Source organism: Equus przewalskii, chromosome 18 (assembly GCF_037783145.1).
Source record: "Equus przewalskii isolate Varuska chromosome 18, EquPr2, whole genome shotgun sequence".
Classification (NCBI taxonomy): domain Eukaryota; kingdom Metazoa; phylum Chordata; class Mammalia; order Perissodactyla; family Equidae; genus Equus; species Equus przewalskii.
The window spans coordinates 17625571-17650649 of record NC_091848.1 but is presented as its reverse complement, the minus strand read 5'-3'; the positions used below and the strand labels follow the sequence as shown (position 1 = coordinate 17650649).

The window sequence follows — 25079 nt, the reverse complement described above, 5'->3', positions numbered from 1 at the left end:
TACTCAGAGTTTTTATCATTAATAGACGTTTAATTTTGTCAAATGCTTTTTATGCATCTATTGATATGATCATGTGATATTTCTTTTTAGCCTGTTGATGTGATGGATTACTTTGTTTTTAAACATTGAACCAGCCTTGCCTGCCTGGGGCAAACCTCATTTCTTCTTGGTGTATAATTTTTTAAATGCGTTTGTGGATTTAATTTGTCAACATTTTGTTGAAGATTTCGCATCTATGTTCATGAGATATATTGGTCTGTAGTTTTCTTTTCTTATAACGTGTTTGTCTTGTTTTGATATTCAAGTAATCCTAGCCTCATCAAATGAGTTAAGAATTCCCTTTGCTTCTATTCTTCGAAAAAGATTGTAGAGAATTGGTATAATTTCTTCCTTAAATGTTTGGTAGAATTCACCAGTGAATTTATCTGCACTTGGTGCTTTCTGCTGTGGAAGGTTATTAATTATTGATTGAATTATTTTAATAGATATGGGCCTATTTAGAATATCTATTTATTCTTCTGTGAGTTTTGGAAAATTGTATCTTTCAAGGAGTTGGTCTATTTCAACTAGGTTACCCTATTTGGGGGCATAGATTTGTTCAAAATATTCCTTTATTATCCTTTTAATGTCCATAGGATCTATAGTGATGTCCCCTCTTTCGTTTCTGATATTAGCAATTTGTGGGTCCTCTCTCTCTTTTTCTTAGTTAGCCTGCCTGGAGTCTTATCAATCATACTGATCTTTTCAAAGAACCATAGCATTTCATTGATTTTCTCTACTGATTTCCTGTGTTGAATTTCATTGACTTCTGCATTAATTTTTATTATTTAATTTCTTCTGCTTAGTTTGGATTTAATTTGTTCTTTTTCTAGTTTCCTAGGTGGACACTTAGATTATTAATTTTAGATCTTTCTTCTTTTCTAATATATGTATTCAATGTTATAAATTTCCCTCTAAGTATGCTTTCACTGCATCCCACAAATTTTGATGTTATGTTTTTATTTTCATTTAGTTCAAATTATTAATTTCTTTTGATATTTCTTTGACCCATGTATTATTTAAAAGTGTGTTGTTTAAGCTCCACATATTTTGGGATTTTCCAGTAATCGTTCTGATATTGATTACTAATCTACTTCCATTGTGGTCTGAGAGCAGACATTATATAATTTCTATTCTTTTACATTTGTTCAGGTATGTTTTATGATCCAGAATGTGTTCTATCTTGGTGAATGTTTCATGTGAGCTTGAGAAGAATGTGTATCCTGCTGTTATTGGATGAAGTAGTCTACAGATGTCCAATATATCCAGTTGATTGATGGTGTTGTTGAATTCCATTATGTCCTGTCCCCAGGCTGATTTTCTGCCTGCTGGATCTGTCTGAGACAGGGGTGTTGAAGTCTTCAACTATGATGGTGGATTCATCTATATCTCCTTGTAGTTCTATCAGTGTTTGCCTCACATAGTTTGATACTCTGTTGTTAGGTACACATATTTTAAGGATTGTTATGTCCTCTTGTAGAACTGACTCTTTCGTCATTGTGTAATGCCCTTCTTTATCCCTGATAACTTCCCTTACTTTGAATTCTGCTCTGTTTGAAATTAATGTAGCTATTCCTGCTTTATTTTTATTCGTCTTAGCTTAGCATATTTTTCTCCATCCCTTTACTTTTAATTGATATATGTCTTTATATTTAGAGTGAATTTCTTGTAGACAACATATAATCAGGTCTTGTTTTTTGATCTACTCTGATAATGTCTGTCTTTTAATTGGTGCATTTAGATCATTGATGTTCAAAATGATTATTGATATCATTGGATCGATGTCTTCCATATTTGTTACTGTTTTCTCTTTGTTGCCTTATGTTCTTTGGTCCTATTTTTGTCTTTCAGTCTTTTTCTCTCTTTTGTAGTTTTTTTGTTTTTTAAAGATTGGGACCTGAGGTAACATCTGTTACAGATCTTCTTTTTTTTTTCTTCTTCTTCTTCTCCCCAGTGCCCCCCAGTACATAGTTGTATATTCTAGTTGTGAGCACCTCTGGTTATGTCTTTTGTAGTTTTGATTGAACATTTATTGTGATTCCATTTTCTCTCCTTTCTTAGACTATCTGGTATACTTCTTGTTTTTACATTTTTTAATGGTTGCCCTAGAGTTTGCAATATGCATTTACAACTAATCCAAGTCCACTTTGAAATAACGCTATCCCACTTCATGGGTAGTGTAAATACCTTTATTAACAAAGTAATTCTAATTCATTCCTCCTATCCCTTGTATCATTGCTATCATTGATTTCACATACATATAATCCTACATAAACATATATATATAAGCATACATAATCAAATATATTATTGCTATTATTATTTGAAGAAGTGCTATCAGTTTGATTCTTTAAGAATAAGAAAAATACAGGTTTTTTATTTTCTCTTCACTCATTCCTTCTTCAGTGATTGTCCTTTCTTTATGTAGATCTGACTTTCTTACTATATAACTTTCCTTCTCTCTGAAGAACTTTCTTTAACATTTCTTGCAAGGCAGGTCTATTGACAATAAATTCCCTCAATTTTTGTTTGTCTGAGGAAGTCTTTATTTGTCTTTCATGTTTGAACAATAATTTTTCAGGGTATAGAATTCCAGGTTGTTGGATTTTTCTCTCTCAACATTTTAAGTATTTCACTCCTCTCTCTTCTTGCTTCCATGGTTTCTGAGAAAAAGGTGGATGTAATTCTTATTTTTCTTCCTTTATAGGTAAGGTAGGTTTTTTTCCTGTGTCTTCTTTCAGGATTTTTTCTTTATCATTGATTTTCTGTAGTTTGAAGATGATATGCCTAGGTGTAGATTTTTTGGTTTTTCTTTGTTTTTGCATTTATACTGTTTGGTGTTCTTTGAGCTTCCTGGATCTGTGGTTTGGTGTCTGATATTAACTTGGGGAAATTCTCAGTCACCAATGTTTCAATTGTTTCATCTATTTCTCTCTTTCTTTCTTCTCCTCCTGGTGTTCCCGTTACGTATATGTTACACTTTTTGTAGTTGTCCCATAGTCCTTAGATATTCTGTGCTTTTGTTGTTGTTATTATTCTCTTTGCTTTTCAGTTTTTGAAGTTTCTATTGATATAGCTTCAAGCTCAAAGATTCTTTCCTTAGCCGTGTCCAGTCTAATAAAAAGGCCATCAAAAGCATTCTTCATTTCTGTTCCAGATTTTTTAAAATCTCTATCATTTGTTTTGGTTCTTTCTGAGGATTTCCATCTCTTTGCTTACATTGCCCATCTGTTCTTACATGCTGTCTACTTTGTCCATTAGGGCCCTTAGCATATTAATAATAGTTTTTTTGAATTTCTGGTCTGATAATTCTGACATTCCTGTCATGTCTGATTCAGATGTTTGCCCTATCTCTTCATTTTTTTTTTTTTTGCCTTTGATTTCGTCTTATGACTTTTTGTGATAGCTGGGCATGTTGTACTGGGTAAAATTCACTGCTGTATATAGGGCTTTTTTGATGTCTTGGTGAATTTTGGGGGGAAGGACAGCATTCTATAGTCCTATGATTAGATTTCAGTCTTCTAGGGAGCTTATGCCTCTGAAATGTGAACCTCACAGGGTTATTTTCTCCCCCCTTAGGGGGGTTAGGATGCCTAGGGCGGCATGGAGTTGGGTATTTCCCTTCTTGCAGATCATTTAGGCTCTGATAATACCCCAGCAGGTGAGGCTCTAGTTAACTAGTTTCTCCTGAGTTCAGAGCTTGTTAAGAAGAACGGAGTGCTCTGATATATTTCAAAGTGGTTGTTCTTCCCTTCCCTCTGCCAGAGCATGAGGCGTTTTTTTTTTTTTTTTCCTTATCTATTTACTGTGGTCAAGCTCCTGGAGGTAAATCTCACAATATCTTGAGGGATCTATATGACTTGGCCCTCTAGAGTTTTTAACTCTCAGCCTTGTTCTCACTGAGCCTCCAGCAATTCATCAGTTACAGTTCAGGTTTCCTACCCTGGCACTGGGTCCTGTGGCGGTTTCCCCTTGTGAGTCTCTGCTATGGCAAGCCACGACTCCCTGTACTCACCTGTCTGTCTTCCCAATCTTGGGGGCAGCTGTTTGCTCTGTGTCCTCCCCTTTCCTCCTACAAGAGGAGTTGTTGATTTTTCAGTCTGTTCAGCTTTTTATTCATTGTTAGGAGAGAGTGGTGACTGCTAAGCTCCTTATGTGAGAAATTGGAAACCAGAAGTCTCTGTTTAGTTTTTTAATAAACTGCCAAGCTATTTTCCAAAGTGGCTGTACCATTTATCTTCCCACTACCATTGTGTAAATAATCCAAGTCTTCCACATCCTCACTGCCATTGATTGCTATAGAGTTTAGAGTCTACATCTTTAACATATCAAAGTATACCTTCAGAGGAGATGCTATTGCATATATAATATAAGAACCTTACAACAGTATACTTCAATTTATCCTCTCCCAGCTTTTGTACTATTGTTGTCATACATTTTACTTCTACATGTATGATAAATGCCAAAATACATTGTTTTTATTTTGTCTTTAGAAATTTGATTATACCCAAAGGGATATAAATAATGATGCCTTTATATATACCCATAAAATAATTGGTTTTAATACTCTCCATTTTTTTGTTTAGATCCAGGTTTCTATATGGTATTATTTTCTTTCTGCATAAAGGACTGTCTTTATAATTTCTTATAGTGTAGGTGTGCTAGTGATGAATTGTTTCAGCTTTTGAATGTCTGAAAAATCCTTTGTTTTGCCTTCATTTTTAAAAGATTTTGTTACTTTGGGTAAAGAATTCTATGTCAAGAAGTTTGTTTTCATTTTTTGGGGGGAGAGGGTTGTTGTTTCTTTCAGTACTAAAATGACATTGCTTTCTTGTAAGTTGCATTATTTTGAGAAGAGATCTGGTGCCATCCTTATTTTGTTCCTCTGCATGTAATATGCCCTCCTTTTCTGGCTGCTTTTAAAATTTTCTTTTTATAACCACTTTAAAGCAATTTGATTCCTATACGCCTTTGTGTAGTTTTCTTAATGTTTCCTGTGTTTGAATTTCCTTGTGTTTCTTGGATCTGTGGATGTATAGTTTTTAAACAATTTGGAAAAATTTTAGTCATTATATCTGCAGCTATATTTTCTGTCTTTTTCTCTCTCCTTCAGGGACTTTAATTACATCATATATTTTGCTACTCAGGATGCCCACAACTCACTCATATTCTGTTCATTTTTTCTCATCTTTTTATCATCTGTGTCATTTCTCAGTCAGTTTTAACAAACTGAATTTTTCCTCATTATGGGCCATATTTTCCTGCCTCTTTGCATATTTGGCAATGTTAGCTCCAGTGAAAGACATTATGAATTTTCTTGTGTGCTGGATATTTTTATATTCCTAAAAATATTCTTGAGCTTTTTTCTGGGATGCAGTTTATTTCATTGGAATCAGTTTGTTCCTTTCAGGTCTTGATTTTAGGCTCTGTTGGTGGGACTAGAGCACCATTTAGTCCAGTCTCAATTTTTACCTAATACTAAAGCAAGACCCTTCTTAGTACTTTAACCTAGGATTAGCAAACTACAGCTTGAGGGCTAGAGTCTATTCTTGCAAATAATTTATAGAAACACAACCGTGCTCATTCATTTTTCTCTTTTCTCTGGATGTTTTTGTTCTGCAATGGCAAAGAGTTATAACTAAGTTATCACTAAGTCCATGTGGCCCACAAAGCCTGGCCCTTTAAGAAAAGGGGTGCCAGTTGCTACCCTCATGGACGCCTCATGAGTTATGAAGATTTCACTCTCTTGGGAACAAGCATTATCTGGCCTTAAGTTGTTCTTCCTCTGGCCTCAGGTAGTTGTCTCACACATATGTGATAATCAGTACTCCATAAGCAAATACTGGATTGAGACCCTCTACAGATCTCTGGAATTATTTCTGTGCAGGTCTCTCCTGTACAGAACATTGTCATGAAAATCCTTGCCACTGTAGCTTCCCTGGGATCCTATCTCTGTCTACTCAACTCAGGAAGACCCTGGGGCTTGGCTTGGTTTTTCCCCAAGCTAGCACTGTGGCTTATAATCTTTCTACAAGCAGAACGCCAGGGCAATAATAGGAATCACTTTATCGTTTCCCATCTCTCAGGGATCACTGTCCTTTGTCACCTGATGTTCAATATTCTGAAAACCATTGTTTTATATACTTTGTCCTTTTTTTCTTCAGTTGTTTCAAATGAAGAGTATAGTCCAATTCCCATTATTTGATCTCACCTGGAATGGAATGGCAAGAATTAATTTTTTTCATATAATAAGGTCAATATGAAAGTCAGAGAAAAACATGTAATAATTTAGAGAGATGAAAGGGTGTTTATATGCAAGTAATCTTTGCTAGGGTTAATTAAATGTAAGAAAGCTTTACTCAGATATTAGCATTGATGATGTTACATCAACAAAATTTTTTAACGTGCAATTTTAATCCAATAATTGAACCACCTTTAGGATATAGTCCAACACAGATCATCTTTTTTTTTTTTTTAATAAATATTTTCTTTTTACTGTCATTGCCCTCTAACCAAAGACTATTGGAAACACACTTGTAGCTGAGTCAATTAGTTTATTGCTCTTTAAAAGAAGGGAGAAAACACACAATGAGAAAGAATCTCAGTAAGAGGCTGTTGGAAAGAACGTACAGGATTTGAACTTGTGTTAGGTGACTTTGTGGAAGATTCAAGGAAGCAGGGCTTTACTTTAGATGTTGTCAGGAAGTGGAGACAATTCTACAACTGAGAATCTAATAAATATTATCTGTAAGGTAGGAGGAATAAATTGAGGCTAAAGATGTAACTGATGCAAAAGCAACAGTCACTCTTATTAGTCAGGATGGGGATGTTGGTTATTTTTGTGGCTTACATAATGATTATATTGTCTGTGTTCAGCTATGATTATGGAATGATTTTATTTTTGTTTGTTTTTTGTTGTTGTTGTTTGTTTTTTGAGGAAGATTAGCCCTGAGCTAACTGCTGCCAATCCTCCTCTTTTTGCTGAGGAAGCCTGGCCCTGAGCTCACATCATGCCCATCTTCCTCTACTTTATACGTGGAATGCCTACCACAGCATGGCTTGCCAAGTAGTGCCATGTCCGCACCCAGGGTCCCAACCGGCGAACCCCGGGCTGCTGAAGTGGAACGTGCGCACTTAACCGCTGCGCCACCGGGCTGGCCCTGGAATGATTTTATTTCAGTCTTACCTCATAGAGATCACAGAGTAGACTTGTCTGATGTTGGTGTTCTGTGAAAGTGTTTATGTTCAACAGAAGAAAACCAAGGCCCAGCTGTGAGTGCCAGGCCAACTCCCATATGTCAGGGGTTGCTTTTCCTTTTCTCATTGTCACTATATGAAAGGCAGAACAGTAGAGGGACAAGAATCCTGCACTGATATTCATAAGACTTGGATTACCATCACCTTCTGTCATTGATGTGCCCTTAAATACATAAACTAAAATTTCTGGGTCTTAGTGTTTAATTTAGCTCAGGTAAAATTTTTGGGTCTAGCTCTGTAAAATGAGAGGGTTAGATATGATGCTTTGTAAAGTTCTTCCCATTTCTCACATTCTATAAATGAGAATTTTGCTTTAAAGCTAACAGAATTCCATTCTGAAATGTTGAGTAAGAGGAAATCATCAGGGAGTTTTATTTATTATTTCTTTAGATATAAGCTCTATAGTAAGGATAAAGGTCTTATGCTCTGTTTATACTTTCCTGAATCTCTGGGAATAAATCCACGAACAAAGCTGTCTCTTATTTCATCCTTCCCAACAATGCCAATAATGATACTTCCATTTTATTGAGTGACTCTGAAAATAAGAAAATTTACTTTATTTCCTTTTAATAGGAAAGATGATGTATTACAAATAATTCTTTCCATTCCCTTCCTTCCTGTACTATCTCAAATCAATATGTTTTATGGGAAATATTTTATTTAGCATATTTTATGGCTGAGTTTATAATAAGACAGAAAATCTTCAGAATTTGAGGATTATATTCATCATTAAGGTCCATGTTTTTGTCTTTCTCTTACGTGTAACTACTCGTTGCTGATAGTGCCTCACATTTTTGCAATTAATCCTTTTAAAATATTTCACACCTAGGTCATCCAAAAGGAGAATAGGCATTTTATTTGTTTGTTTTTGCCTTGTCTGTCCACGAAAGTTCTGCTGTCTGTCGAAAGTTCATTGGTTATCTCTTATGTCTTTCCTAACTGATACTTTCCTATGTTATGGTCTGAAATATTTTTAGCAGCCAACATGTCTTTACGTGTGTTACGGTCTTCTTTGCATGATCCTCTAAATACACAGTCTGAGATGCAAGTCAGATTATGTTTCCTCTACCATGTGTAAATCCTTTATAAATGGCTCAATCAGTGACTAGAGCAACGTGTTACCTGCCTGCCTGGTGTAAGAGCCTTTCCAAGTTGACAGATGGCCCTGCTTCATCTCTCTGCTCCCGGGACAGTTTCTAGGAGAATCGTAGGCTGGGTGTTCACAGAGACAGTGAGGATTTGGCCTGGTAGGTAACCAGTGACATTCTGCTTAGATTTATCTTTTTTCTTTTAACTTATGAAAACTGTCAAAAAAGGGGATAGAAGTTTCACTTAAAATTCTTTGATGAAAGAAACACAGCAGCATGTGATAAATTGGTTACAAATATATTAGAAAAGGAAATATAAAGTTTAGCATTTGATTTATTGTGTAAAAGTTTTTGCTAATTTTTCAGCACCTCTGTTTTAGCCAGCCTCTTTTATAGGATAAGTTAGCAATAAAGCAGAATTTGAGGATTATATAAACATAGAAGATTTATACGAGATGTGGTGGCATTTATCTTTTGGAATTTATGGTCTGCTTCCTGGAAAAATCCTTCTGTATTGTTTTTAGCCTCAAGTGCATTATCAGCTCATGAGTGATCCTGGCATTACAAGGAATCAAAGATGCACATGAAAGTCCCTTCAAAGAGCTAACCATATAGCTGGAGAGAGAAAATGTCAAACATGAAAAATTATAAAAACTACAACTTTTCTAAAAGGAAACGACCATATAGGCAACATCATGTTTACAATAATATATGGATTTTCTGAGATAATCCCCCTTCATGGAATTTTATTCTTTTCTTAAAGTGACATAGTATGTGTAGAATTCAATGTCTATATCTTTGCCACAATTTCGATAAAAATCAGGGGAAAAAAATCTGAGCATGTGACTGGCTTCTCCATTTTAGAACGTGATCACACACACACACAAACATACACACACAAAGTCATAATTAAAGATAAACATACTCATATATAAATGATTTCATAGAAAATGGTGAGATTTGAAGCACATTTTAAATAGTGAAGAAAATTAAAGTAGGAAGGTGAGAACAGAGAGCTTTTGAAGGAGAAGAACTAAATAGATGAAGGCACAGAATGAGGAGACTTTGTCCTAAATATGGAGGATGGTGAGAAGACAAGTCTAGAAGGAGCAAGGGTGTGTGAGGGAGAAACCAGAAGTGAAGTTTTGTAGGTGATACAGTGTTGGTGTTTGGAGGGCCTTCAAAGCTGAGTTTTAATTTTACAAGATAAGTATTACCTTGTCATGTTTTTCATTATCAGAATGTTTTTACTATGAGGAAAAAAGTTTTTCCTCATCTGCTGGAGGAAATGTGGATTGTATGAATTTCAATATACAAGCTAGGAGCCAGCATAGCAAAGTAGGCGCAGGAGAAAATTTTGAATTTGAGAATTTTAGTTTAAGTTATCAGGAGAAATTTACTTAAGTACTCTAAGTCTCAACTTTCTTTTCTGTGAAATCTGGGTTACAGTAATAATGCTGCCTTCTTATGGTATAATGTTCAAATAAAAGAATACATGTGAAACTAACTCATAAAGTTATAACAATATTTATTCTGCATAGTTATTTACTTTTCAATTAAAAACACTAAAAACCTAAGTATGATTTGATAAGGGCCTGGACAGTGGAGGTGACATACAAAACAAATGGTTGGATCTGTAGAAATATCATTTTTCTTTGTCATGGTGTATAACTTCCAGCTTCTTTCCAATTCTTTCACGGTTTTGGTCAAATAGAGCTGCTCCCAGCTGCACACTGGCTTAGTGATCTACAGCTGTTGAAAACCGTCAGGCCAAAGCTTTACCACTCTCTTTAACTGCAGTTTAGGGAGGCATTAGATGTAATGGGAGGATCTGGTGACTGAAGGGCATCAGGGAGAGAGAAGCATCAAAACCAGCTCTTTTCTTATTTATAATTCCAGAATGATGCTGCTATTGAAGGAAAATCATGTTGTAGGACAGAGAAGCCGTTTGTGTGGTAAAAATGAAGGAGTTCATTTTTGAACAAGATGTGCTCGACTTGGGACATACTGAGAGTTTTGTTGCTAGTGGCCGTCTAAGTGAAGACCATCTGTAGTTCATTCCACATATAGCCTTATCGTGAAATAGAGTGGGCTGGCCTGTGCACAGATTTTGAAGGAAGACAAAGAAGAGTAAAAGGGAGACAGGAAGGGATATCGAGAGTGGTAAAAACTAAAACGAAACAAGAAATGCAATCTTAAAGAAAGGAAGTTTTAAAAAGAGAAAATGGTCAAGGTAACATTGTTCAAGGAAAATGCGGACTGAGCATATCTGGTTAGAAAAATTTCATTTTAAAAGAGCAGTTTCAATCTTCAGAAGAGGACTGGGAACTGAAGATTCCCAAAAGTTCCAAGGAAAACAGAATGGACAACACTAGGATGGCTCAATGTGAAGAAAAATTGGCCCAGGAATGTGAGGAAACGGGGAAATCTGTGTGGCAAGGCGGAGAGCTTCTTCTCCATGTGTGTTGTGTCATGTGTTTTGTGTGGGAAAGGCAATAGTGATTGAGGGTCTCAGTCAAAACTAAGTTGGGTACTTGATAGAGGAACTTGGAGAGAGAAAATAGGTAGGGATAACGATTTTAGGAACAGTTCAGTGGCTGTTTGCATGCTGTGAAGTCAAAAGCTATGATTCTCAGCAGAGAGAGGGCCCTGCCCCCTTAAGGAAATGGGTCAGTATCTCAGAAGCAGTTTTTCAGCTCCCAGAGTTTCTATAATGGTCCCTGAACACCGTGCGCACCGCAATAGAAAAACCACTTTATATAGTTTTTTAAAATGTTCGTGGGAAAAATATGGTGCCTATGAAGCATATAGAGGCTTAAAAAGTTTTGAGAAACCACTAGAAGGTCAGCAAGTTTAAAAATCTGTGAGATGAAGTCCATGAACAGACATTGACATGGAAATTTTTGTGTAGAAAGGCGATACGATACAGCAAAGGAGTTCTGAGATTAGAAAGATCTGGGGGGCCAGCCCCGTGGCCAAGTGGTTAAGTCCGCATGCTCTGCTGCAGGCAGCTCAGTGTTTCATCGGTTCGAATCCTGGGCACGGACATGGCACCACTCATCAAGCCACGCTGAGGCAGCGTCCCACATGCCACAACTAGAAGGACCCACAACAAAGAATATACAACTATGTACTGGGGGGCTTTGGGGAGAAAAAGGAAAAGAATAAAATCTTTAAAAAAAAAAAAAAAGAAAGATCTGGATTGAATTCTTCATTTGGAACATATCCCAAAATCTACTTATTTCTTCACCCCTTAAAGGAGATAGTGATATCTGCCTTTATAACGAGAGTTTTCTGAGGATTTAATAAGACAATATATGTCAAAATGCATGTGCATGCTAAAGCATGGTACAAATTAAAATATTAGAATTTTTTTTATTATTGTAGTTGTCATTATCTAGATGATAGCAGATGAAAGACTCAAGTCAAATTTGAAGACCTTGGTATTTTAAAAGTAATTTACCTGAAGAAGACAGTAATGGACTCAACAACTAGAATTAAAATGAAGACATAAGGATTTGGAGAAGACATAAGGATTATTAGTCAGGAAGTTCTATTTTGGACCAAGCAACAGACTTATTCTCCCTGCCACTGAGCAGAGAGATGAAAGCTGACATTCATTGGCAAAGACTTTCTGGTCTATAATATTTTCAGGAATGAGCCACATTTGCGTCAGAGCACACAACTAGAGATAAAAGGAGAGTTAAGACATAATAATAAGAAGTATATATTCTTTTACATATATTACTATATTTGATGTATTAAAATACTGTTGAGTAATACTGCTGTTATCCCCATTTTACACATGAGGAAACTGATGGCAAAGATATTAAATCTTGGTCCCAGTTTGTCACACAGAAGTATATGTTAGTTCTCTAATTCCAGTCTCATTTGCTTAGGAAAAATAACCTATGGTCTTTCCAATATTCCTCTGGAGACTTAAATTTTAGATGAGATTGCATTTACATGGATTTCAGTTTTTTCTTTTGTAACTGAGCTGAAAAGGGCTGCTTTTTGGTGGAGGCAGATGAAAGCTCCCAGGAGCGCTTTCTCTTGGAGGGGACAAGTGCCTTTCCCTTATTTCTTTCATTTGAGAAATGTCTGAAGCAACAGTTGCAGTCGACTGAAAAGCTACTGGAATTTGAAAACTTGACTTTTTCTTTCTTTCTTTCCTTTATTTATTTATTTATTTTTTTAAAACAACTACTTGACCCTCTTTGGGAATCTGTGGGCCAAACACCCAGTGTCGTAACCCCTTCCTCCGTCCTGCTGAGCTGACAGTGCATTGTTGCTGTGTGGATTTTGTGAAGCTGTGTGTGAAGTCTCTGCCTCATTGCAGCAGGACTGCACTCTCCCACCGATGTGTGGAGTAAGCTGTGGTGTAGTTTTTTGAGCACAGAATAAACATGTTGCAGCAGAAAAAAAAATGAATCAAAAATTCTACAGGGTAGAGCTGAGATTCTTGAATACTTCTGTGGCTTTTTTAAAGTTATTTTGCTTCAAATGTGTGTTTAATCCAACTCTGGATTTATTTGAACACATGAGATTTTCCTATGCTCAGGACATCTTGATAATTTGCGGCAGCTGGTCAGTATATCACTTTCTTTCTCCTTAAATTGTTCTTGATTGGATGTACTAAATATACTGTTGAGTCCTGCTGCTGGGCTCTGGAAGTAAGAGTCAAGGAAGGAAGAATAGTGGCAGGATCTCTCTCTTCTATCTGTATATTTGATAATAATAATTGTGATATTTTTAAACAGAATATCCCTAAGGCATAAAAACATTCATTTAAACTTTAGAGAATTCTTCATATTTGAAAAGGAGTCTAAGGAAAAAAGTTCAATATCCAGACAACTTCCTAGACTGAAATAAGAGATTGAATGAAAAGACAATACTAGGTAATAGAATAATATATATTAAAATATGTTCTCTCAGTGACCAAATGAGTTGTGTAGACAGATTTCATAAGTTCTTATACAAAAGAATTAAATCTGGGCTTCTATGTGTTATTTGAATCATTTGGTAACCAATTCAATTAAGATGAAAACATTTCAAAACATTTTTAGTTCTAATTAAAAAATCCTGTTCTCTTAAAGATTTTAGATACATTTATGTCATCACCAATATTACTTAAACAGTTTTATTATATATTCACTTCATATTTACTCGATAGCAGATCTACCAGGAATTTCCATAATTGAGTTTTTACTTGCAAAATACACTTTTAATTTCTGCTAACTCAGAAATAAGTGAATGAGTGACAGAGGAATATGCCCTTGCAGGTAGGAAGCAATATCGTTAATTTCCCGCAAAGGAACAGTCAACCATGCCAAAAATGGCTAAATAATTAAAATGGAAAGATAGAGAATGGGCACAGCTATTGTAAGTAATTTGCCAAGTGAGTTTCATTGTCAAAAGCCGTTTTCTTGGAGTTAACCAAGAAAACTGGTTGTTTTTGAAGATCTTGATAAATGGCCAAATAACCAAATATAACAAAAATATATAGTTTTATAGCTCTGCTAGAATGTTTTTTGGATTCAAGTGACAAAAAGCCTCTCTGATTCCTCCTCTCCTAAATTCATATCCAAGGGGCTGTGAATTTCTAGAAATAAAGAGAAGCAATTCTTTTATTTTCTATTTTTTGTCACTATAGACATCTCAATCAAATTAGCCACTGAAATATTAACTGATCATCTATTGAGGACATGATAGTTCGACCAGAAGAATATAAACCAACTAAGAAACTACAAAGGCTGAAAGAATTAAGGACTCTTCCAAATGCCTTCTACTCCTAAATTCTACTAATTCATTTGTGTTTACTAATGAGCTTTGATAATAATAATAACTCAAAAATGTAAGATAAAAGAGCTCATTTTTCATTGACTTGCTTTATTTTCCTTAGGAATATATGTTACATATATACACATAATGTATATACACATAATGAGTATATACATGATATGCATTATACAGTAATATTATTTAGACTATTATAATATTATTTAGAATATTATAAATATATATTTATGTATACACACATTTATACATATATAATTTCAAATAATATTGCTAACTGTAAAAAATTGTACACTGTGTTTCTTGAAAAATAAAGTTGTTCAGACTGCTGGCGTTGCTAATGCTTCATTGCCGTTGTGGCTGTGGTTATCAGTTTTCACTGAAATCCCTCATGAAAGAAGGAGAGCCCAGCATAAAAAGAAGGGCCACATAAAGGTCCTTCTTTTTCCCTGTTGGGTCATCTACTCAAACTATGTTTCCTTTCTTCTACCTTCAACTACCACCAACAGTGGACGTGAGATTCAACGTTTTTTCTCTTTTATTGCCCTGCTCAAAAGTAGGTGGAGGCAGAATGGGGAGGGTGCAAGTGCCCCTCTTTCTAATTTCTAACATATAGTAACTGCCTCACCCACCCACATACCACAGATGCACATTATATAACAGAACCTCAGAAGGAAAAGATACAAAATAAAACAAAATATATTTGTAACTCAGAAATGTGATAAAACATGCACTTTTATAGTACATGAGAAAAGACTAAACAAAATTTGAAATACAGGGAAGACTTTTAGTCTTCTGCAGTATCAAAACTGGATTTTATAGTTGTTATTTAGATAGAAGGGAAAAAACAAAGATAAGCCAAAGTAATTTATCACGGCAGATAGCGTGCTGTTGCCTACCCCAACCCTTGGAGTAACTCCATATGCTACCACACCTGCAGTTACCTGTGTGCCAACCCTGTAGTCATTCTCTTGCTCTCCCCACTCCCCGACTCCACCTCTGAGTAGATAGGCCACTTTTTTAACTTGTGGGAATGGTGCTCACTTCGCCAGTAGAAGTTGCCTTTCTTCAATGTCTTCGCGACATTGGATATGCCTTCACAGAACTGTCTACTAAGCATCAAACAGAAAATGTGTGAATAATTTTCACTTATGGTATATCACTAGGTGGAGAATTTCTTGGGCATGAGTTATTCATGTTTGTATCTCTATTATATAGTATAGCACCTGGCACTCCTCTTCTTGTTTAATGACTCTTCTCCCAACCCATTTAAAATGTACCTATAAAAACAATGCAGGTATCAGTGTTTTAAAATGATCCAATTACAAGTAAAATTCAATTAAATAAATTTATAATTGTAGTTCAGTATAAGCTGATACTAGTAGGTAACTAGTTCTTATCAAAAAACAAAACAATACTAATTAAGTAATGCCGAATGAACTAATAAACTAAAACAGCACTCTTTAACTTAATGTTTTTTTAATTGTATAGTTTCACTTAATGCAATCTGCTGTTGATCAAACACAGATTTAGTATTTGGTTAATTTCATATTTTCATGAAAAATGTGAGAGAGATATATATACATTCAGTCAACAAATATATATAACATTTAATATGATACTGATTCATTGTTTTATGTAATATTAACTTGATTAAATATTAATTTTAATAATTTTGTATTCCATTTACATCATTATTATAAACAATCTAATTATTTGAGCAAATATCTATTTTGAATAATATTTCTTAAAGGACATTTTAGGTAATAAATATAAAAAATGACTGAGAAGATAACTTGAATGAAGCTTAAAAGGCTTGAAGAAATTTAGCATTGAAACTGTATCTCTCCTAATTCATTTGAAAAAAGAAAAAGGATACCAGGTTTGTCATCTAAAAAGAGTCATTTTTCAAATAGAGTAGAAGACAATGCTTCACCTGAAATCCCAGTTTTTCACTTTACAAAGCCATCTGTTGAGTCTCCCCAACCCATTTAGTAAAAATAAGATTATATTAAACATTATTGAACTTAATTGCCCTGACCTGTTGCACACAGAAAGCTAGAGGATTTAATTAGCACAAATACTCTTGATTGTGGAAAAAGGCAAATAAATAGTTATTGTACACCTGTTGTTTTTGCCAGGTGCTCACACCTGTTTTTTCATCTTTTCAAAACAACTTTGCAAAACGTGTATTATTTTACACATAAAAATAAAACATCTGAAATTTAGTAAGAGTTTATGATTTGCTTAATGTCACAAAGCTATTAAATAGCAAATCTATTGTCAAATCTGTCTTTCTGGCTATAAAGTCTGACTCCTTGTATAATATACTACATCTTCCTAAAGTAGTTAATCATGTACTTTCTTGAAATCTTATTTAACTTTCTTGTATGTGTTGGTCTCTCAAGTGGGCTGTAAGATCCTCAATAATATGAAGCTCAGGATTCTGAAGGAACGAACTTTGAAGGATGGGATTTGAATTTTAATTTTGTCAGTTACTGGCAAGTAGGAAGTCTCTATGAACCTGATTTTACTGACACATAAAATGGGATTATGATATTACCCTGATGAATTTGTGAATATTAGTGAATATGAGTATTTAACTTCATATCTAACAGATATTTATTGCCAATAAAGACCAATTCTTTTCTTATTTCTTATACACACTTCATTTTATTTTTATTTCTCAATGGATCTATTACCGTACTGAGAATTGGTAAAAATAAACCAAAATTATTAAGTACATACTATGTACTAGATACCTTTGAGGGTTTGTCTCTTATTTAAACCCTCATCACAATCCTGTGAGACATTGACTTGACCCGGGGTTTAGTTTGCTTCTCTTCTAGAACTTTCTATTTTTCCTAGCTATTTGCTCTTACCTATGGTGTTCATAGCTTTAAATAAACTTTTAGATATCCTGAGTTCCAGATTTTGTGTATTCAATGCCTTACTTGAAATTGCCACTTGAATGTCTAATTGATATATCAAAAATAACACATCTGACACAAAATTCTTCGTCTCTGGGTCTGTAACCTAAACTTACCTCAGCCTTTGCCAAACTCAGTAAATTATACTTCCATCCACCTACTTATTCAGGCAAAAACCTAAGAGTCATTATGATTCTTTCCTTTTACTCATGATCCCACACAATCCTACCCAATAGCAACTCTTATTGGCCTCCTCGCAAAATGTATACCTCAGTTCAACCACTTCTCTTTACTTCTATTCTCATCCAGAGCTGATCACCTCTGATCTGTATAACTATAATAGTCTGTTCCTTCTCATCGCACACTTATTACCACAAGAGCCAGAAGGATCTTTTAAAGATGTAAAGTACCTGATCTCGCTCTGATAGCTGCCCACTGAAAAAGAAAACTCCAGACTTCTTATGCTGCCCTACCCCTCCCTGTATGACATGGTTTCTGCCTAATTTTCCTCCTTACTATATTCCGGCCACACTATTTTGGGGGGAGTTTCTTGAATAACCAAGCTCATTTCTGCCTTCCAAATGTGATACTTGCTACTATCTTTAACTTGAACACTCTCCAGCTGTTCCCTCCAGCTCTTTATAGATCAAGGTTTCCTCGTACAGTGCAGGTCTCAACTCCATTTTATATCGTTAGTGAGTCCTCTCGCCATGACACCATCAAGTGTGTGGCTTCCCTGAGGCCATTTCTAAGAGTATTCTTTTTTTTTTTATTCATAGCATTTATTACTATTGGGTTATCTATTTTTTCACTTGTTTATGTTATTTGAATGTAAAATAACATCCAGTTTATGACTGCAAAGATCTTTTATGTCTTATTCACTGCTATATTGCCAAGTGCCTAGTACATACTGGTTCTCAATGAATATTTATTGAACAAGTGATGGTATCTTCATGGTATCTTATTCTTCATCATGTTTACTTGTCACCTCAACTGGAATAGGTACAGCCATGCTTGCGACATTGCTCAGCTTCAAGGCTGTGTTGTATACCCTGCCCCCTGGAGGTGTGTAATGAGACAGCTCTGGCAATGATTGTGGAAGAATCTCATCTTTGCCATAGTACATTGCATAGTTTGCTGTGATTTTTCTTTTATTTTCAACTATGCCCTCCAAGATTCCTGCCCAGTGATCACACTTGTCAAATGTGGTTGTTATTTTCTGGAATAATTATTTTCAGGTTCTATGTCATGTAGGGAGGGCACAGGAAAGAGAAATCTATCATGATCCATGTAGAAGCAAAACGTTGTTTCCAGAATTGAACAGAGGCAAATTTTTGAACTGAAAGCACTTCATTCCTCTGAAGAAAAGTCTTCAAATGACAAAATGGGGCAGAATGGAAGCTGAGTTCTGTCTAAAGATGACTTTCATTTGGTCTAATTATTCAGCGATTACTATATTGCTTTAAGGCACTCCCAAAACACAGCTATGCAGTTTGGCATAAATTCTGATCAAACCAGGGAGAAGAAAGGAGAGAGATATCTTCTGTCATGAGTTCTTAGAGCTTTGCCTCACTTTGCCATTCCTAACTAGAATCAGTCACTTTCTCTCTGAACTCCAATGACAATTAATTTCTACCTTTCTATACTACAACTTATCACATTTCATATTGTGCTATGGTTGGTTGTTCACGTCTTCCATATAACCTCGTCAAGGGGCGGATCTGAGGGTTATTTTTCTATTTCTCATGGATGTTAATAATAGACCATGGCAGTTACGTTTTAAAGTTTGTTAATAAAAATAACTAAAATTGCTATTTTTATGTGTTCATGAGACATTTGTTAAGCAATTTCCAAAAATTATCTGTTGGCAGGAAAAAAAAACAAAGAGAGAGGAAGGAAGGAGAGGAAAGATGAAGGAAAGGCTCCTAGTTAGAGTTACTTTTTAGACAAGAGGCTTTGATCTAAGGAATTTAGCTAAGAGCTGAGTTTTTCTCCTCGTATTTTCAAATCTTTCATTTATTTTAAGTTCACCAGAGGTAGGAATGCCAAGTATCCAGACACCAAATAACAGCTTTCATCAAAAAGGTGACAGCTTGCTCCAATGTTTAGGCAATTAAAAGATCTATCTGGAAGGCACTGCTTTTGCCAACATGAAAGTCTTCTCCCTCGGTGACCCTGCCACACATTCCAACCCCCGACATGTGTCCCATTGATCTCTTCAGAGAGCAGCAATTTATTCCAGGTGTCTCTTGGGCAAAACATATTCCTAGCTCATTTGTGAAATTGCATGTTTTCTAACAAGCTTCTTTGCTTTCCATATTCAAAGGAAGTGAATTTGCTTCTTAATAGTTCAGTATACTGTGAATCCAAGTTTTCTCTAGCCAGTATTTGCTACAACTCTCTAGTGTCTCTCAGGGTGACCTGTGTGACCTTGGATAAGTCTTTCAGCCTCAATTTTCTCTCTTTTAAATGCAAATAATAATTTTGCTGCTTATTGCCTTTTTGGGATACTAGTAAAAGGAAAGGGAAGTGAAATAGAATATTGCAAAAGTCAGAAATGTGAATGTAACGTCCTAGAAGAAAATAGTGTTAAACAGGTAGCCTCCTTCAGGGACACTGCATTTTACTGACAAATCCTCAGTATTGTAGCTTGTGCAGAGCCAGTGTCTTCACCTCAATTGTTTGGAAGGAAGACAGGAATAAAGCATCTAGGAAAGAATATAGGAAAGTAGAGTGCCAAAAAAAACAATCAGAATATTTGCATTATTTTTCCCTCTCTCAAGAGTAAAGATAAAGCAAGAATTTTACACATCTTTAATCTGGGATATAGCAAAGCACAAAAAGAGTTAGGAAAAACTCAAGTTAAATACAAAACAGAAAGGAAGGAAGGGAGGGAGGGAAGAAGGAAGGAAGAAATTCCTAAATTCATTCTGGATTTGTTTTTATCTTCTTTGTTTTCCTATCCTTTTGTTTTTCTTTTTTTTTTTGGTAAAGAAGATTGACCCTGAGCTAAGCTAATCTGTTGCCAGTCTTCCTCTATTTTGCATGTGGGACACTGCCACAGCATGGCTTGGTGAGTGGTGTGTAGGTCCATGCCCAGGATCCAAACCTGCGAACCCTGGGCCACAGAAGAGGAGCATGCAAACCTAACTACAACGCCACCAGGCCAGCCCCCACCATCGTAATTTTTATTCCATAATTATTACTGAGTAATTATTTGGCTAGGAGCAAAGAAACAAAGGAAAAAATGTTCACCAGTTGTAAAATAGCTTTGACGACAAGATGTAGACTTCCAAATTGTATACTTTTTCCAATGTATTTTCTATAGATTATCTGAAAAATCTCTTGTATTATTTCTTGTTCAATCTGCATCTAAAGAAAATAATATATCTTTGAATTATATTTTTCTAAAGTAATGAGAGTTTCAAGGAATTTGAAGGTGTTGTAGCACATAAAGAATTTTCACATATAGGTTCAGAAAGACTGGCTCTGGTTTAATGCCCGGAAAATGGCCTAAACCACCCAATTTACATCAACACTTAGTTGTTCCTTTTGTTAGATTTACCAGTTGGACAGGTAGGAGAGCAACACAGTTGCAATAAGGAAGAATACTTCTAAATTCTTGACTTCTAAGATATATATTATTTTAGCATGAGAAGATATTTCATTTTCATATTCAATAATTTGCTTCAATTCACATTTTTTTATCGGAGTGGTTTTGATTTTAGGAAAGATTAATTTAAAAAATGAAAATCAATCACTTGGGTTTAATGAGATTTCTTGAAGTGATTTTGTTTTTTCCTACTGATGAGTTACAGGCAGATTACATCCTCCCAAAGGCAATCTCTTTCAGTTTATCAGTGCAAGTATCTGTAGGACTTGAAAAGAAAAAAAGACAGACCCCTAATTAAATAAAGAAATCCATGCAACTAAAAATGAATAGTTTCTTAGGAAATTTTTGTGACCAATAGAACCAAAAATGGTATTAGTAAGGATGCTCAGAAAGGATTCAACTATCCTAAGCATAATTTCAGAGGGAAAAGAACTCCATATATTCTGCTCTCCTAGACTAAGGTACTAGGGACTTCATAACTCTGTTCTCCTGGGTTCCTGCTGAATGATCTGTTTCCCGTGCTCTTGGAAATCAAAAGCCTGCTTAGACCAGGAGTTAAAAAGCTGATATTTTACTTCTTATTACCTTTTGTGTTTCAATTTATCTTTGTTTATCTTTAAATGAAAAGGACACGTCTTCTTTGGTGTCAGGCTACATCAAAACTAACAACTTCCCAATTCGGGGAGAGGCGAGATCCATCTCAAAAGGCATGTGGTACGACAGGAGAAAAGGTGACAAGTTCAGCATGCATTTTTAAGCACTCTCTGGTTTAGAAGGATGCTAATGGAATAAAAAGATCAAAAACTCCCTGAAGTTAAGTTCAGAAAGAATGAGAGAAAAAGATATTCTTAAAATCAACGCTTTCTTTGATTAACAGAAAGTAGAATATTAATTTCAGTTATTGTGTAGTATTAAAATGATAAATATATATTACAACTTATTCATCTTTGCTGGGAAATAGGGTAGTATAATAAGGATGGCATTAGTGAAGTTAATTCTTGTTGGTTTGTTATTATATACTCTGTTCTTCATTGGGCAGCTATCTATCGAGTGTTTACTGTAAGAATAATAATAACTGATGTTTATTGTATGCTCACTATGTTCCAGGCATTGTTCTAAACATAATTTTTGTTAATTGACTCATTCCATCCTCTTAATAGTCTGTGAGATGGATACGTTTTTTAACACCGTTTTTTCAGATAAAGAAACTGAGGCAGAAAATATAGTTAATGATGGAACCTGAATTCTAATCCAAGCAATCTAGCCCCAAAGTCTACCACATGTTTTGTTATAGGAATAATGATAGATGATATATTGGCTCTGCTTTCAAACAGTCTAAGCTCTAGAAAGGAGGAATGGGGGTTTGCTAATGTGTAGTACCCAGCAGAAAACCTCAAAGGATACAGAAGAGGTGACAGCAAGCAGATGTCAAAGATAATGTTGCCTTCAGGGGGCATACATTCTCCCCAAGGATAAGGAAGGGAATGTCAACAAATACAAATATATAAACACTTAAGCCATGGAATGTGTTAGATTTTATGTTAGCATTATGGAGCAATCATAGTGGAAGCACAGGGGAGAATGTAGCCAATCTTGTAGCAGGTATAGAAAAGAGTAGAAAAAGGTTTCCTAGTCTTGAAAGAAGAGTAAGTGATTCCCAGTTGACTGAGAGAGTAAAGGCACATAGGCAATGGGAAAAGTCAAGAAAAATGACTTCTAAGAAGAAATTAACAAGTCTGATGGAGCACGAGATGGCCAGGCATTTCTGAGAATAGCAGGAATTTCAATTTACTGGAGCACAGAAGGTGGGGTAGACATCTATTTCAATGCAGAACCTCAATCTGTGGAAAAGAAGATCACTAAGGGAAAGAAATAGATGAAGTGCTGTTTACATTTCGTCTATGAAAATCCTCAGCCAATCACAAACTCTTTCTATAAAAGGAGGGGGGGTAGTTAAAACATGACTCCTTAATAATAGACACTACTATGGAATTATTTATTCATTCATTCAGCCATTTAGTCTTTCCAAACTACTAAGGATCACTCACTACGCTCAAGGCAGTGTGCTAGAAAGCTTAAGACATACAAAGGTGGACGATGAGTTGGATCTGTCCTGTAGACACTCAAAGCCTTGTGGGCACAGCTATGGCATACTGGCCAGCATCCATTCTGATTGATTGGTACCCATGCAGAACTGCTTGTTAAGTATTTTGAATATCAGTCCTGCTCAAAGGCAAGTTGGCTTATACAGTAGTGTACTTCATACACTAACTTGTCCATAAATGTCTGATGGCTGATTGCACATTTTTAAGAATTATGTGAATCAGTTGTTAAACACAACCATTATTCAAAATTAAATAACATAAACTTACAATTAAACGCTATATTAGAAAGAAAGAAAATACTCAAAACTCATTACTTTAAAAAAATGTTTTACTATTATCTATGCTCTCAAAGTTATTGTTCATATTTACTATGTTTCTCTTTCCAACTTCATATTAAGGGATCAAGTCTAAAAATAACCATAATAGGAATATTTATATAATGGAAATCATCAAATCTATAACTCAGGAATTTTTTCTTTCCTGGGTATCTGGTTGGTAAACATTTACTAGCACACCACTGCTCATTCATAACATAACCGTACAAAGTGTATCACTATGTATTCTAACCAGCCCCAAGTGGGGTTTATCAGTACCCCAACCCATCCTCAGAAAGGAGAAGCTCATGCTCCCCATCCATTTACTAGTAACATCAGCAAGTCTAGCATAATGTTTGCTGCCCACCCTGCGGTAAATTCTACGTTTTCTAGCACAATAATTTTTAACCTTGGTTGCACACTGGAATTGCCTAAAGAGCTTAAAAATTTTTTCAATACCTGGGCCTATCTCTGACCATCTGAATTAGATTATCTATCAGTGAGAAGTGGGCATCCATATTTGAAAAATATGTATATTCCCAAAGTGATTGTAATTGTGCAGCCAAGGCTGAGAAACTGCGCCAGAATGTAGAATTAATGTGGGTGCTGCTAGAGTGAGTCATCTCTGTTGTTAGGAGAGAATATATTTCACCTCCCACAAAGTAAGCATGGGGAGAAGCAGGTGGCTGCTAGAAACTGAACCAGAGGTTGTGCTTAAAAAACAGTGGTAAAACCAGGGGCTTTTGTTGATTGTTCCAACATCCTCTTTTCCCCCAGCCAAGAATAATGCTCTTTCACAACAACTTTTTGTTCAATTAGTGCCCACTGATGCCTCCCTAGACCACAGACTAAGTAAGGGCAACCAGGTCAGAATTCGTTTCGGTACCTGTTTCCTCAAAGACTTATTATCATCTTTCTCTGCTTCTTTCCAGGGAGTCTATTTTAAACCTTTGAAATATAAAAGAATCTAATTTTAACCCATTCATCAGGACAATGGGCCCCCTTCTCTGGTCCTCCCTTTTCTAAGGAAAGATGCCTTTAGTCGTTCCAAGGTACTTTTCTTTTCTTTTCTCAGGGGAAATGTTTTTGGTGAATCCCAGGAAGCTTTATGGTCTTTTTCTTCTGAAGAAAAATAACACAAACTAATCTCTATAAGGAAAGTTATTTTACAATGTAGAAAATATAAAAGAGTTACATTTATGTGTCTCCATCTCTCTCCACCTTCAAACCACCATTCATTCACCTGTCACACTAGTTTCTTACACATATGTATTTGTACATCACCACTTAAAAAAATCTCTTTCCTTGTGGTGGACAAACTTTAAGGTGACTGTCATGATCCCCACTTCCTGATGTTTACAATTTTATGTAATCTCATCCCCTTGAGTGTCCATGGAAACTGTGACTTGCTTCTAACTGATAGAATGTGCCCAAAGTGATGAGATGCCACTCTCATAATTACATTATGTTATATAAAAGTCCATCTTGCTCACAACTTACTCCAGCCTCTCTCTCTCTCCTTGTGGATTTTGAAGAGGTGAGGGACTGAATGCTGCCAACAACCACCCAGGCAGGGCAGAATCTGCTTCCCTGGTCAAATCTCCCCATGAGAACCCAACCCACTCTGCATATTGACTGTGGTCTTTTGAGACTCTGACCAGAGAATCCAGCTAAGCCACGCCTAGATTTCTGGCCTGTGAGGTCATAAAGAAGCATTCCATTAACCTAGTAAGTTTGTAGTAATTTGTTATGTAACGTATTATACAAAAATAATACAGTCGTGCTTCACTTAACGACAGACACACATTCTGACAAATGCTTGGTTGTGTGAACATCATAGAATGTGCTTACAGAAACCTAGACAGTACAGCCTACTACACACCTAGGCTATATGGCACTAACCTTATGGGACTACCATTGTATATGGGGTCCATCAG

The 25079-nt window shown here is 35.6% G+C and overlaps 1 long non-coding RNA gene across 1 annotated transcript; it reads right to left on the bottom strand.

Annotated features, from left to right (window-relative positions):
- Positions 1–7646: 7646 nt before the first annotated feature.
- Positions 7647–24782, bottom strand: LOC139076937 (uncharacterized). The gene is made up of 3 exons (XR_011529029.1): positions 24643–24782; positions 8419–8600; positions 7647–7831 (listed from the first exon to the last, which is right to left on the bottom strand). It is a non-coding gene; the product is annotated as an uncharacterized lncRNA (long non-coding RNA).
- Positions 24783–25079: the final 297 nt, after the last annotated feature.